This window comes from Coloeus monedula, assembly GCF_965178545.1.
Source record: "Coloeus monedula genome assembly, chromosome: 4".
Lineage (NCBI taxonomy): Eukaryota > Metazoa > Chordata > Aves > Passeriformes > Corvidae > Coloeus > Coloeus monedula.
Genome location: NC_138784.1, coordinates 46915170 through 46930871, shown reverse-complemented (window position 1 = coordinate 46930871; position 15702 = coordinate 46915170).

Sequence of the window (15702 nt, the reverse complement as noted above, 5' to 3'; positions counted from 1 at the left end):
AATCCAGAAAAATAAGAATTACTGTAATGTGAAGACAAAGGCATGTACACTCACTGCCAAAAAGCATGCTTTATTTTTTTTTTTTAAAGTCACAAGCACACTGCAGCTGTTTCTCTGTCTGGAGAAAAAGTAAAGAGACATAGTGCCCAATTCATCTCTCATATCAACACTGTTAGTTATGCCAAGGATAGTTTGGCTCACATAGCACTCTCCTAGCTACCAGCCTTTTTCAGAGTTCCACTCTGTGTAGTACCTAAAATTAGTCTACAAGAGAATATAAATTTAACATTCCAAGACACTAACAGCAGTCATAAAATCGGGCATCTAATTATTAATAGCAAGTGAAATGGTCCCTAATTGTGCTAACTCAAATCTGTGTTTGCCCAGTGGTACACTGTGCCATTTAGAAATGCTGGCTTCAGCAGGAATTTGACTCCTCAAACCCAGAGATTTGCATTAAAGTATGTGTCCATGTGGTGAACTGCACACAGACTAGGAGGAGCCAGAGGCATCTGAACTCAAATCACTCTGCTAGGTGTGGTTCTATAGCACGGTGAAAAAGATTACTTAGAGCACAACACTAGCATCATGAGACATCCTCATATCCCAGTGCTGTGTTTCAAAAGGAGATGTGAGCTTGTTTAGCATTAATTTCACTGTTCTGACAGTATGGTCATAGTTGTATCACACAAATGCTGGAACATCACAAATTCATGGATCATTGCAATATCTTACTGGACCAAATATTGTTACTCATTGTTAGAATACTATTCATGTTTTAGAATTCATAACTCTGACTATGAAATTGCTGAAGACAAAAGGAGAGGCAAATCATGTGTAGTATTAACAGGCTTTCCTGGAGAGAGTATATGCTTCATGTCTTGCAAGAAACTTCTAGGAAAAGAGTTGTCAGTCCTCTGCCAGCTGATAGTCACTGAATTAGCAAACCAGAAACTTCATTGTGGTCTTTTCTCAGATATGGAGTATTTTTATTTTCCTTCAGACACTATTTTTCCCAGCTATGAGACTCACAAGAAAAATACCAAATTGATCACCAAGACAGTGGATGGATGAGGGCTTCCATAGCAAAGCAATACAAAGCTGCATGTAAAGACCTCTGCTGTCTCTCCATCTTTAGTAATTCCGAAAGATAATCTCCTGATAGCCAAATTAAAAATGCTGACTTTGCAGAAGGTAGTGATGCCCTAACTACGCAAGGAGATTACAGAGAAATTGTTACTTTGATAAATATATATAAGTTCAGGAGATTATTTCATCTGAATTTAGTTTTAGATTTACAAAACGAATTAAGGAGAATTGTTTTATCCCATCCAGCACTTACAGAATTCATTCAGGAGAAAATCCATGTTTAATTCTATTTCTTCCAAAGGAAATTTGATCTTGTGTTTCCATTAACTGTTCAATAGAGTAAACTGGGCATATTTGTTACTCATTTTCTTGATGATGTTCCTCCATACACTACAAACTCACCATTTCCCTATCAGAAAATTTGTATAACAGATACATACTGTATAGCAGTTAGATCAGCTTTCTGTTGCATGGTTTCATAGCTCACTAAGACTCCAAAAGGAAATGAATGCAAGAATCATTCTTCTTGAGATCTCTAAGTCAGAGTTATTGGGCAAGCTTGAAAGAAATGGCATCAAACTGAAAGCTTTTCTGATTTTTTTACATCCTCTAGTAAAAAATTTTGAGGAAAAAATAATTTTTGATTAGGTTTGAATGAAGGAGCTAAAATAAAAAATTGGTTCAGCCACTGAACAAAAAGGTAATAACTTTATATGGTACCAAGCAGGACCTAAAACACGTCTTAAATTCTTACTGTACTGAACAGATTTGAAGTTCAGACTGCTCAATGGACAGGTCACCAAGGCATTTATTAGTTGTGGGAATTTGATATAGCAGTACAAGAATACTTTCCTCAGTGCTTCAAAAACTGATTTAATAAGAGTTTGCAATATTTTCCTGAGATGCCACTGTTTCACTTCATGTAAGATCCATAAAGCAACTTCCAGCCAGTGAGAGGTACAAAACTGAGGCATTTGTCTAAAACCAGTATTGAGAGAGCATGTGTATGCTTTCTGTACCCTAGGACACAAACTCTAATGTTACTAGCAAAATTCAAATAACTATTATTAACAATCCTAAGACTTTCCTGCCAAGCAAAGGGTGTTGTGTTGTAGACCCTGTTTGCTAAATACTGAAGCAAAATCATCTGGTCATTTGATTTCAGACCTTGGAGAGTCACAAGATGGACAATATTTAAGTAACAGTAGTATAAACAAAAGTACTTTGAATTTGAGTCAACAAGACAGATTCATTTCCTCTTTTATCTTTCTAAGACTAAGTCCCTCTTCTTTTAAGCATTTTAATTTCTAAAACCAGAGAAGTATTAAACTTCTGTACTCAATAATGCATTTACTACTAAAGAATGCGAAATCCTTAGTTCCACTGTCATTTTAACATGTCTCCCACACATGCATAAAGATAAACTCTCTCATTACATTTTGAGGCAATAATGAGCACTTTTATTTGGTACTTAATAAAACTGTAAGACTGTTCCCTAGTCACTGAATAACCTAGAGGCCTCAAAGGAAATTAAGTGGCAGTCTGACCTCTTAGGGGAATGTGTGTACTTTGCTCACATGCACATTACCTCCTGAGAAGTGCTGCTATAAAGCAAGAAACTGTACATAAGCGTATATAGTGAGTTACCTAGAACATTCTTTAAAATGCAACATCTAATCAGGGCTCACAGGGAGAAATTACACATGACTTTGTCATGTTTGCATTCCTGTGAAACTGTTCAGGCAAAAATAATACTTATGGTAATTTCTGAATGGCTGCCTCTTTCTGTTTCTAGAAGATATGGACAATCTACATCCTAATTTATATATAATGAGATGTTATTAGAGATACTATGCCATCCTCTGTGGCTTGGCATCTCATTGGTAATTAACCCTATACAAAACAAGTACAAATTGAGTAAAAAAAGTAAAAGATCTAAAGTAAATTTAGTATTTGGATGTGGTATGGGATCAAACTGAATTATGAGTAAGAAAAGCATAATTCTTAAAACCAGAGTACCAGATCCAAATTTTTAAAATTCATAATGGCAGCATTTTGAACTAATTAAAATTAGCAGAATATTCCAGGGGAAATGCCTAGATTAAAACACAGGCTACAGAAACAGTTAAAATCTTGTCACCAGAATGTCAAAACATCAGCTGGATTCCATCTCTATTCCATACAGCAGGTGGTAGAAGGAAATCATCTGATACAATGATCCCAAGTTAGCAGGTGGTGGCATCAGTCAGGCTTTTCATAAAAAGCGAGTTGTCCTCATCAGAAAGTTTAACTGAGAAAAATACTATTCCACTTTAGCTTGTGTTTTAGTAAGTAACTTCAAAAATAATTTAACTAGCTATGGTGGCTCAAAAATATACAAGTGAGGGAGCAATCTTAATTCATAAAGTTGTCACTATACATATCAGTGTTGTTTACCTACTTTCCTTTTGGTTTTTTTCTAATATTCAAACTATAATTTGCTCTTTAAAATTAGTATAAAAAGTGCCTAATGACCATTGCCCCGTGATCGTTCTCTCATTAGTCTTAGTGGATTTGTGCGTACACACTGTCTGTGCCTGCAAATTTCCCTGCTCTCAGATTGCCATGAAGGACCATGCTGGTAACTCTTCTTCCTACATGCATCACAACAAGATAATTTTACTTTAAATTATCCAATCATATTTCATCAACGAAGTAATGTCAACTGCTCTGTAATTCCCTTTTTCTAAACAAACTTTTTACTTATACTATTTTATGGTTTATATTATATTTATTTAGAATTTTTTCTCCTTTCTTGCAGTTCATGTACTTACATATTCAGTAAATATACAAATAAACAGATTTAAAAAATGCAATAGGTATACCTCTATGAGTTCTTTTATATGATACATTTTCCAAAAAATGTAACAAAAGGATTTTGCTGATAAATGTACTCTTATTGGTTTTTTTAGCAAGCACACACACATTGTTCTAATAGCTGACTCAACTCTGTACACTATGCTTAGTATTTGATTTTCTTTTACTCAAAAATCATGGCTATTAGCTACAGTCATTCTGATTTTTGAAACATTTTGCATCCAATTTTCTCAAAAGCCTAATATGGAGAATTATGTTCTTTAGTTGCTAAAAGATAATTTTTGATAATATATGGAAACACTTGCTAGAGATTTTAGCACTCTGCTTGGACACAGATAGCTTGCATTAGTGAATGCCCTAACAATATGCTCTTGTTTTCACTCAATAATGAATTATATAATATTTCAGTTATCATAAAAGACTCACTCAGGAATATGGCAAGCACATTATCTATCTTGAAGTAGAAACTAAACAGTGTTGCTTGCATAATACTACTATTATTACTGTATCTTATTCCTATTTGGAAAATAATTATCTCCTTCCATATTTAGAGAACATCGAGGACTAAACTTTTCTGTGAATTGCACCATTCCTGCCCCGTGAGCTAGCAACCTTTGTCTGATATAATTTTCACTTACAGACAGGTATCTGATACCTTGCAGAGGAACACTTAAATATAATTATCTGTAACCTTATTACAGTGTCTTAGAGGTGGAATCTATTAGCTGCCAAGACTGACTGTGACGGACAGTTAGACAATCAGAAATCTACCTCACTTGGGTCATTCCTTCTTGTAAGCAATAAAATAGCTAGAATGTGAACTCTGTAACCATTGGAAAAAGCCTACAGGGCAGCAGATACATCCTTGAACTACTAAATCTGTATATATTGGGAAGATCTCTTATGGTATAGTAATTATCAATAAGAACTCCTCATCATACATATAGCAGTATAGTACTATGGATCATGTTGCTTCAGCTTGGCTCAGCTTATTCCCTGTAGTTTTCCATTTCCTGTTATAAAATCTTTTGAAAGTGCCTCTGCCTATACGCTGGCAAGTTGCAATCACCACTTTTTTGTGTATCCATTTATGTATCCATGTATATATCCATGTATATCCATTTTTAATATCTTCATGTTTTTAGACTTGCGTAATACATCAAAATATAAAATAAAACAAAAAACTTTATGAAAAACAAATTGTGTGGAATTTCTTTTTAAACAAGAGTATTTGCTAGGCAGCATTATTGTATTAAATACTCTGGACTTCAGCAAATGTACTTGTTATCTTTTACGAGCAGTCTAAAAGTAAAAGTAGACCAAATGTCATGCATCCAAAATGGGTTCTTGCCAGCAAAATAGCCTGGCAGGAGATTAGAGGGATCAGCAGTTACCCCAGTGACCTGACAGAAGGCTGGTAAGGTGGATTGGCATCAGGGTGGAGGTGAAAATCAGGCACAGAGACACTGGCCATCCATGTCAGACAAGAGGGCAGGAGGCCAGGCAGGATGACAGCATACTGTTCTTGCCCTTATTAGAAAGCAGAGCAGGCTGAATGCAGTGAATATTTCTTTCCAGATTCTCAGATACTTGAAATCAATATGTGCACTTTTTTCGCATTTGGAACTTCCTTGATTTACTGCTGGGAAATATGCAGAAAGGTAAGTCTCTTGTAGTGAAATCCTTCATGCAAAGTGAAGGAGCAATGAGCACACATCAAAGAAAATACTCAGAGCTAATTTTGCCCTGAAAAACTCCTGCTGGCAATTTGAAAGTTCTCTCTTTAGATATCAAGATAGAGGAGTGACATGCAACTATCTCTACTGGGAGCAGTTAATTCCAACAGTGATGCCAGAGTGAAGGACTTTGTGCTTGTCTCAAACTTCCTCCTGTATGCACAAAAATGGAGGGGAAAAACACTCATGGTGGGGCATCTCCAGTCTGGTGCCACCAAAAAGAGCAGCAGCCAGAAGGACTGCAGTATGGCATGCTCCTCTCAGTGCACAGAAAGGCGTGTGTCTTGGGGTGACTTTATGATGTGTATCCTGTATCGCTGCCCTATGCCCAGAAATTAATTCTTGTGCCTTTCTATGCCTCTAAACTGAGCCTGAGAGGGGGAAGGAAAAACTGAGCAAAACTTTTTCAAAGCAGTTTGCAGCTTGTTCACGATCACACAGAGATAGCGACTTTTTTTCCCAGCTGCAGCAGGGGAGCGAGGAAGCACCCGGCTGGCTGCTCCCGGGTCAGTTCCTCGCCAGTTGTTCAGTTTCCTCTTCTCCAGAGAGAGGCTGAGAGTTGAACTTTTTTTTCCTTCCCTGGGATTTCAGATTTTCTCCCTTTTCTACTGGACTGCTTCAGTATCAGAGCACATTGGGAGGACTTTCCACCGGGCACAGAGGGCCTGGCCCTGGGCCAAGCCCCAGCTCCGAGGAGACCAAAGGGAGGACTCTAACACTTTCCCAGGTTTTGTTCTCCACAGTGAGAGATTTTATTATTTAGCATTATTTTCCTTTTCCCGTGTGCTTGTTAAAGAAATAGCTTTTATCTCTTTCACTTTCCTTTGAGGAAAATTTATTTTTCCCCAAATCTGGTGGGGGAGGGGTGGTGACTTGCCTTCTGTCAGAGGATATATTTCTAAATTTGGCCAAACCGGCACAGCGTGACAGACAGTAAGCTGTAGTGCCAACTAGAAGCTGTGACAGTGAGCAACAGCCCTGAGATCCCACCAGAAGGGGATATGTTGTTTAATCAAATCAGTTTTAGGTTGGTGCATAGCGTCAGAACTCACAGCACGGCTAAAGAACATGCTTACAGTTCCCTCAGATTCACTACAGGACTTGTTGAGCAATGACAGCAGACTTGTCTCAGCATCTAGGAAGAAATATTGATGAGATGATGTTCATCTAGGGTGAATAAGCACATTTTCCTACATCACTGCTAGGTTTTTTAAATGATAGACTTTCAATCACTCAAGAGAGCTATACCATATAAAATAGATATTAAACAGCTGCTTTATTAATATCTATTTTTACCTAGCCTTTTTAGTGCAGGGAGAGGGATTATCTTAGTTGTTGTACCTTTGGTAGTGGCTCCTCTGTATCAAAATATGACCTGCAAGTCAAGACAGCTCCTTGTGGGATGTGCCAAAAAAAACTTTAATATGAGGAGATGAAAGATGAAACTTGTAAATTAAACATTTTATCAAAACCTGCCATCCACTAACCAATTCAAAAGATAGACTGATTAAATGTGAAACATCAAGTGACAGCGGGCCGTGGGGGTGGACTGCAAGGAGTTCCCACCTTATTGCAGGGAGACTCAAGCACTGTGTCCCTCTCTCAGTAGCCCAGGCAATGCTCACTTTTTGTCTCCTCTAAAGGATACAGCCACCAAATAGGACAGATGAATCCCATTTCACTCTCTGCTTGCTCTCTCACAGAGCAAGCAGGAGCTATAAATAGGTATTACTGTAAGCCTCACCCCTTGCTCTGTGCTTTGGGTAGTGAGACAGATCCACACAAGAAACCACACAAAAAGAAATTTTATGGGCTCAAGTGCTGCTCCTGGCACAGGAGCAGCAGTTCTACAACTACCATCATGGACTATGGGATTGAATTAATTGGGAAAGAATCCTAAAAACACTCACATGTTTTTCAGAGTGATAATGTGTTTTGCTTGAACAGAATTAGTATCGAATTTACCAGTTGACATAAGTAGGTATAGTTTCACTGAAGCAATAAATTTTGGCCATTGTTTAAGAATTAACTCTATTCTTACTGACTACCCTGAGCTTACTTCTGCTGTAAGTTTCCAAAACAGAGTTGTTTCAGGCTCTTACAAAGATGTTAATTTGGTTATCAGGTTGTAAATGTAATGATCAAAATTGTACATCAAGAACTCTTTAAAATCATACTACTGGTTTAAATATTAAATATACAGGAATAGCTTTATTACTTCAGGGTTTTTTTTAAGGAATGGAATTTTATATGAATCTCTAAAAATTGATATTTTTAATATTTTTTTAAATAATACATTTTAACAAATTTTAAACTACTTTGAAATAGATATATGGCTTCTTTGAATGTCATTAAACTGACAACAAAGTTAAAAATATTACTGATGAATGTGTTTAATTTTGTCTTATTTAGTTATCTGTGTTGAATGAAAAGTAAATTACCTTGTATACATAACAATATATAGAGTTTACAATACATTTCATCTGTGATGATGTGTATGACATTCTTAGGAAGAGAGTTTAGGATTTTTTAATGAAAGATACCTCCAGAGGAGGAGTATCCATGACATAGAGAACTTTGTGGTAGTGGAGAATATGTGTTTGGGAACAAGGTCCTAGACAATGATGTTTTTCTATTGTCTTGATCTTGAATATCATTGAAATACCAGCTAAGTATGTGAGCACAAAATTCACCAAATGCACCAGAGTGCATGAGGGGTTTACCACTTAGACTTGAAGGTTCCCAGATACTCCCAGTTCAACTGACCACATCTTCTGAGATGCTGCTTACCTTGAAACCTATCAATCTCAGCAGGATTTGGCAATGCAACATTTTTCTGCAAAAGCTGTAGCACCTCACAATTAAAGTTGGGAGTGTTTGTGATGGTGCTCATACATGTTAAAGTCGTGTAAGAGCTTAAACTGCCTTTCAGATCTAATTAAACTTTTTGGGAGCAAGAGCCACCACTGTAGCTATTTGTTAAAACAGAGTACAGATGTTGCATAGGGCATGTACAAACCTGTGCCTATGAACAAATGAAAAGCTTTTAAGATCACAGAGGTGTGTTTGAAGTTAAAAATTAGCCATGATTATGTACACAATAACCTGTCACTTCTTTTACGCTTCTGTAAAATAAAACACCATCAAGAAGAAACAAAGTGTCCTGAAGAAATGCCAGAACATAACTTTACACTTGCTTAAAATGTACTTCTAAAGCTGCTAAAACTTGATTATTGAAGCATATCTCTTATTTTAAAAGATCAGTTTGTTGTCATTTTGATTGACACAAAAAAGCATGTGTAAGTCACAAAATTACTTGGAGCACTGTAGAAAATATGAAATTATACAACCTATTATTTTTTTAATTTTTAGAGGTTTCTTAGTTGCCAAAATCTGGGAGAATGCAAAGGAAAATCCACTATGATACATCAAATTTCTTTGCTCCAAGAAACTTTCTTTTAGGTGAGCAGCATTTTTTCAGCAGGTGCAAAACAACTTATTGTTTGCATAATCAAATTATCAGAGATGGATACAATGTTTTATTTGATTTTTTTCAAATATAATCAGCCCAAAGTCTGGTAAAGGTAAGAACAATGACAACAGGATCCTGAAAATGTTGCCTTGTACAGTCTCAATACTAAGTAATCATAGAAGGTCTACCTACCACAGCTATGTACATTACTAGAAAGTAAAGTATTTGATACTTTGGAAATTCAGACCGACAGAAAAAGGCAAAAAAAAGGAGATGTGGCTGTCTGTATTTTTTTCTTAAACTTGTTCTAGCTGGTTCTTTTCTGCTTCTTATGAAAGGACATAAAAGTCTGACCTGTCTCTTTTTTTATCTTCACAAACCAAAAGACTGATTTGATCTGTCAAGAACAAGAAAATGAAAAGCTTCATATATCGGTCTGACTGCTGGGAGTGACTAAAGCCTCACCAAAACAACAGAATAGATGTAGGATATATGAAAAAAAGACCATGCTGGTGAGCAAACTTACATTGTTATAGCTTGTGATGGGGAAACAACTTTTGAATACAATCCAAAAAAACCCAAACAACTCTTTTCTTTTCTTTTTCCTTTCCTTAATTATCTTTTTTTTTCTTTTTTTTGTCTTTGTCTTTTTCTTTGTCTTTTCCTTTTTCTTTTCTTTCCTTTGTTTCTATTGTTTGTTTATTTTTATGGTAAAAATACCCTTATTTGAAAATATCCATCCCTCTTGGGCAGCTGAGTTGTCACTGTCTGCAAAGGCATCATTTAAGGATGCCAAAGCACAGACTTGCTCTAACCCTGCTTCCTTCCATTTTAGAAATTTGGAGCAAAAACAGTATAATGCCAAGACATCCATATACTGAGAGATACTCACACTCTAAGGAAAATCTTAAGGGAAGCAGCCAGATGATAAAGATTTAGAACTTCTCACTCTCACTATGTCTGTAGTTTGAAATCCACTGTATAAAAGATTTTTACTGGATTTTCTTCACTGTTACCTCTGAGCTTTTAATATCTTTCTGTAGCAGGTGCTCATGTATTGTTAGTTATTCAAATACATATGTACATTACATCTTCTGTCTCCTTAGGTAAGGAGAATATACTTCTTTATGAAAAAGATAAGTGAATTTGGATCTTAAACTATCTTTAACAAAGCAGCAGTTCATGGTGGCAATTCCTGCACATGCATACTAGAAGCCAAGTGCCAAATACTCCTGCTCAATTTCTCTAACAGCTGAAAGAATTAAAAAAAAAAATAAATTCTGATACCAGCTGAATGGCATTCTTTCAAACTTCCTTGTTAAGGTAGATAGGGTTTGCAGTCCAACATAATCAGGAAAAGCCACTGCAAACAAAGACATAAGGTATAAAGTAGCATCTAAACAGGGTAAATAAATTACCCAGTTACAACAGTAATCACACTGCATATTTATGTATCAAGTTCCACCCAGAGATTCCAAAATGCTTCACTGAAATATTAATCATCACAACCTTCCTGATGAACAGGTGTCACTATCCTTATTTCAGAGATCAAAACACTGTAACACTTCATGATTTAAATGACTTGTTTATCTTCACTCAAGAAACCCGTAGCAGAGCCATGAAATGTGTCTAGATATGAGGACTTCACATTTTAATCTGTCAGTCTAAAATCTTACACTTTAAATGCAACATGCTTTTGCATTTGATCTTTGTCCAGAACTTCAAACTTAATTTAAACTCCCAGTTTGAAGCCTTACCATTTGTATGCTATGTGGCCTGCAAGAAAACACTGTTCACATAGTTGGAGACTTTGTTTGAACATAAAATGAACATACCTTTCCCACAAATGTCTTTAGCTAAATCATCAACACCTTGTTATTATATCACTTACCACAGTGTGCATGGATCTCAGAAATGGTGTTAAAGTGAAGAGGGAGTGAAGTATGTGGCTTTACATTCTTTAAAGAGATATATTAGTTTGTACTTCCAGCCTGAGCGAGACCACTCTCACATCCCTCTTTGAATGCACTGCAGGTTATGTGAGGCATGCAGAATGGCGAGGAATGTTATTCAGTGAGATCCAAACCCCTGATTTTTATGGTTGTAATTCTGTGTTCCAGTATGACGGGTACAAATGTTTTCCAAATGTGGAAGATAAAAACTGTTGCAAGACAGTTCTTTTAATTCTGAAGTGTTTCTGTTAAAAAATACCCAAGACTAGTCAAATTGTCATGCTCTCTAGACACACAGAGGGATCATAGTGTGCTGCTTTCTTTTTCTTTCCTGAATGATAATGTGTTTCAGTTTGCCTAGAAATAGGCATATGTAAAAAAAGTATTCCTCAGTTATCAGACCCTGGGATGTTGTGCTTTATTTAGTATCTTTTGGAGCAAATATGAGTTTCCTGTCCTGAAGTATCATTGTCTGAATTCTGTTATCATAAAATCATAGAATGGCTTGGTTTGGAAGGGCCCTTCAAGGAACACCTTTCAGTGGACCAGGTTGCTCAGAGCTCCATCCAGCCTGGCCTTGAACCCTTCTAGGGTTGTCCACAACGTCTCTGTGCAATCTGTGCCTCGTCACCCTCACAGTAAAGAATTCTCCCCTAATATCTAATCTAAACCTACTCTCTTTCAGTTTAAAGCCATTGGCCCCTTCTCCTGTCACAAGTTGCTCTTGTCTCTCTCCCTCTTTCTTGTAGGCTCCCTTCAGGTACTGGAAGGCTGCAAGTAGGTCACCCCAAAGCCTTCTCTTCTCTGAGTATCTGTAACTTTATCTAGTACCTGCTTCCATTAGGAAAGGGAAAACCTTAAGAGACTCTGAAAAGCTGAGGACTGAAATGCTGGAGACTAAAACATTGGGAAATTAGTTGGAACTCTGGTACAATTTCCACGTTTATCTAACAGCAGTAGTATAACCAGACTTGCCTAAGTCTGGTAAGGAAAAGTACCTTTTTGCACCTTTTCTACACCATTATTTTAAGTAACTGACAAGGAGACACTGCCATATGCTCATTTTTCCCCTCCTTGTCATGAGGCATCCATATATGCCTCATGATGCTGCCCACATTGTGAAAGCAAAAATATAAAATGGAATAGCCAAAGAATACTATATTGAATGGAAGGTAATGATCCCACTCCAACAGCACTTAAGAGATACCTTGTCCTGGCAATGTTTGCAGCAGGAACCAGTAACAGCAAGTAAACTCAGGAAGTTGCCATACTGAAGACATTTGTATGCATTTAATTTGCTCTCAATTTTTATGAAAAAAAAAGTAATTCTGGAATTCTTGGGTCAGAAGCTGATATTTATAGATTTGTACATCATTGAGTAAACAGACAAAACGAAATTTTTCCTACGTGCAGACACTGACAACTGATGAACCAATCTTCACAGGTGACTATAGAGAACCTGCCTACTATATCCCATTAAAAATAACCCAACTGGAAAAAGTTTCATGCATGACTACATACATACATACATCACAGGTGAAACCAGACCAGGCCTAAAGAAGATAGAGACAATAACCTTCTTCCATGGGGCCTTCTTAACAAGATTATGGAATATGGCTGTTGGGATTACACAGTAACCTAAACAGGTATGTAAAAATGAGCAACAGAGAGTTTAATCAATTTACATGTGTTTCTCCCTATTCTGATTTGGGTTTCTTCTAAAAGGCAAGCTATCCCAAAGTCAACTGACAGAAGAAGTGAAGGGTTGCCTAGCTGTAATTCTTAGTAGAAGACAGGTTTAGCTCTGCATACAATTTGCACCAATTTTGAGATTTCTCTGAGGTGTGCTCTTTGGAAGAATTTAAACTCTCCAGTAAATTCTCCTGGGTAGAAAGTGCTTCAATACCAACACTGAGCAAGATCCCAAACTGTCTCTTGGATCCCTACACTGCGCAGTGCGGTGGATGGCTGATGCCATTGGACAATTACTCACTGGCAGTAACTGATGCATCACCCCTTCCTTTGGGAACAGAGGTTTGCTGTTAGAGATTTATAACATAGAAATATAAGATGCCTGCCTGCTACAGCTCTCTCTTCAAGCTTAGCAGGATCTCCAAGAAGCCTTTGACACTGCCTCTTGCAGGTATCTCTGAAGAAGCTGCACATCACTACACATCACTAGAAACATCACTGTTTCTAGGCTCAACACAGGGTCTCCTTGCCTAAGATGATAACATTTGACAGTCACTGAACTTCCTTCTTCCCCATTAAATGCAAGGAAGGGAAAATCCCAACATCCTGCAACTGAAAGAAAATAGCTAACTAATTCCAATATGCTCATGAGCACCAAAAGGCTCCTTGTCTGCCTGCCCCACAGTTCTTGTTATCCCCCTTTATAAGATGAAACTATGGGCCCTCTGTGGGCCCTACTATTTTGAATGAAATTTGTCTACAAGCATAACGCTTTATTGTTATGCACAAAAAATTTCACCATGGCCATACATAACAAGAACCCGTAACACTGCGTGCCCTTTCTGGCTGGCAGTTGCTGGCAGAAGAAAACTATTTGCAATCTTTTCCACAGCTGCAAAGTAGCCTTTGTGTATTCATTTCTCCAGGATGTAATGCTACTCAAAATGCAGAATTCATTTTTAGTTTAAATGATTGGTCTTTTGGACCATTAATTTGACTGTTGAAATATCCCATCAGTTACCTAAGCAGGCATATCCACCATTTCAGGGGCCAATTTTCAGATTGTTTCAATTTATTCTGTACATGTGCTGCTGTAGAAAGCATGCATGACATTTAAGTGATTTCAAGTGGCATTAAATTTTTTGGCCATAACCTATGGAGCTGTGTGCAAGCCAGAAAGGTTGTGATTTATTGGGAGAAAAATTGGGGCCAGAAATATTTCTTGAAGACTGGAACATTTCAGTTGAGACTAAGACTCCCTGCCTTCCTATTATCCCAGAACTGCAACATTGGGGAATTCAAAGTGCCTGACGTAATATTCAACACAATGTGGCTTACAAATATCTCAAGTGAAGCAATTCCCCTAACATCAGCCTCTTTACTGCCATCCAGAGGCATTAATTAATTACCCAACATTAATATTAATATCAATTACTTGTAAACATCACTTTAGAGACAGAAAAAGTTTGGAGAAAAAAGTCAGCCAAGACTTTTCAGCCAATCAGAAAGCAAATAGAAATTATGGAATGTGTTGGACATACAGAATTTTCATTCCAACTGAAAATGGCTAAAAAGGCAATGATAAGATTAAGGTGGCTTGACATTAAGATTTTACCAGCTCACATAACTGAAGTAAAAAGAGCCTATGAAAGGTATTTCAATCATGTGCCAATAAGAGCTTCAGGTCATACATACCACACGTATCTTTTTATTCCTTTACGTTTAGTATTGCCTTCAGTAACAGCTGCATATTACCCTACAAATAATGTGTGCTGCTGAAGCTTTGGCTTAGGGAGAGGGACTCATTGAGTTGAATTCCTGCCAAAACAGAAGAAAGTTTTATAAAGTAGTAAGAAAGAGAAAATACAGCTTTGCCTTAGACAGGTACTGGAATCCCATGCATTCTCAAGGGACTCAGCTACCATGGCTTGATACAGTTCCATGTAAGCTCACCAACAACAATACACTGTGGGAACTTTCTTGGACCATAGCAGACAAAATGGTGATTTTATCTGCTTCTTCACATTGTATTTTTAAACATCTATTTTGAAAAAAACAGAATTTCAAAACTTTACAGAATTCTCCATACTTACTGTCTCTTCTCACTCAGACTGGAAGTTTGTTTGCACTTTCTGATCAACCAAAAGGACAGCAACAGAGAGCTTGTAATATTTTTATCTTTCTACTTGTGAAACAAAAGTCAGCTTTTCCTATTTAGTAATGTATTTACAGAAACTGCTTCTTCACCCTCACAATGCACCCCTGGCCTCTGCTTGTGCGGTCCAGTCAGCTGTAACAATTGCTTTTAAAATCTTTTCACTCTAAAAGACTGTCCAGCAATTTCTCTGATCTTCCAGAAGCAGGCCCCACACAGATATAAAGGGGCTGAAAAGACAAAGTTAGCCTTCCACAGGCTTTTTCTACTGGCTCAATTTAGCAAGTATTGATTTCACTGACCTTTTCAAGAATTTCATAAACTTTACTTCTCCTTCCTAACCTACAATATAATGTGGCATTAAAGCAGCTTTCCTTGAAGAAGTATTTCAAATGCACTAAACTGACAATAAAACAAAAAGCAATGATATCATAAACATGGGTTGGGATTAAAGCTAAAACATTGTACAGGTGTTCAAGCAAATAACTGCTGCTCTTATCAGGGTGGTAATCCTTTTTATATGATACTTCTAAATTAAGGGTTAATAGTTTGGGCAAAAAATATATCTTAAAGTAGAAATTATACTCCATTTTGGTACTGATATTTGGCCTACTCCCAGAAGTGCAAAACACAATTCCAGCAGTCTAGGGTCATCTAAAGCTCAGTTTAAGAGTTTCAGCTCAAATGGGGAGTCATCCACCTTGTGGGCATGAACCAGGGGCTTGAGGGTGCCAGGGGATGGGCAGATGT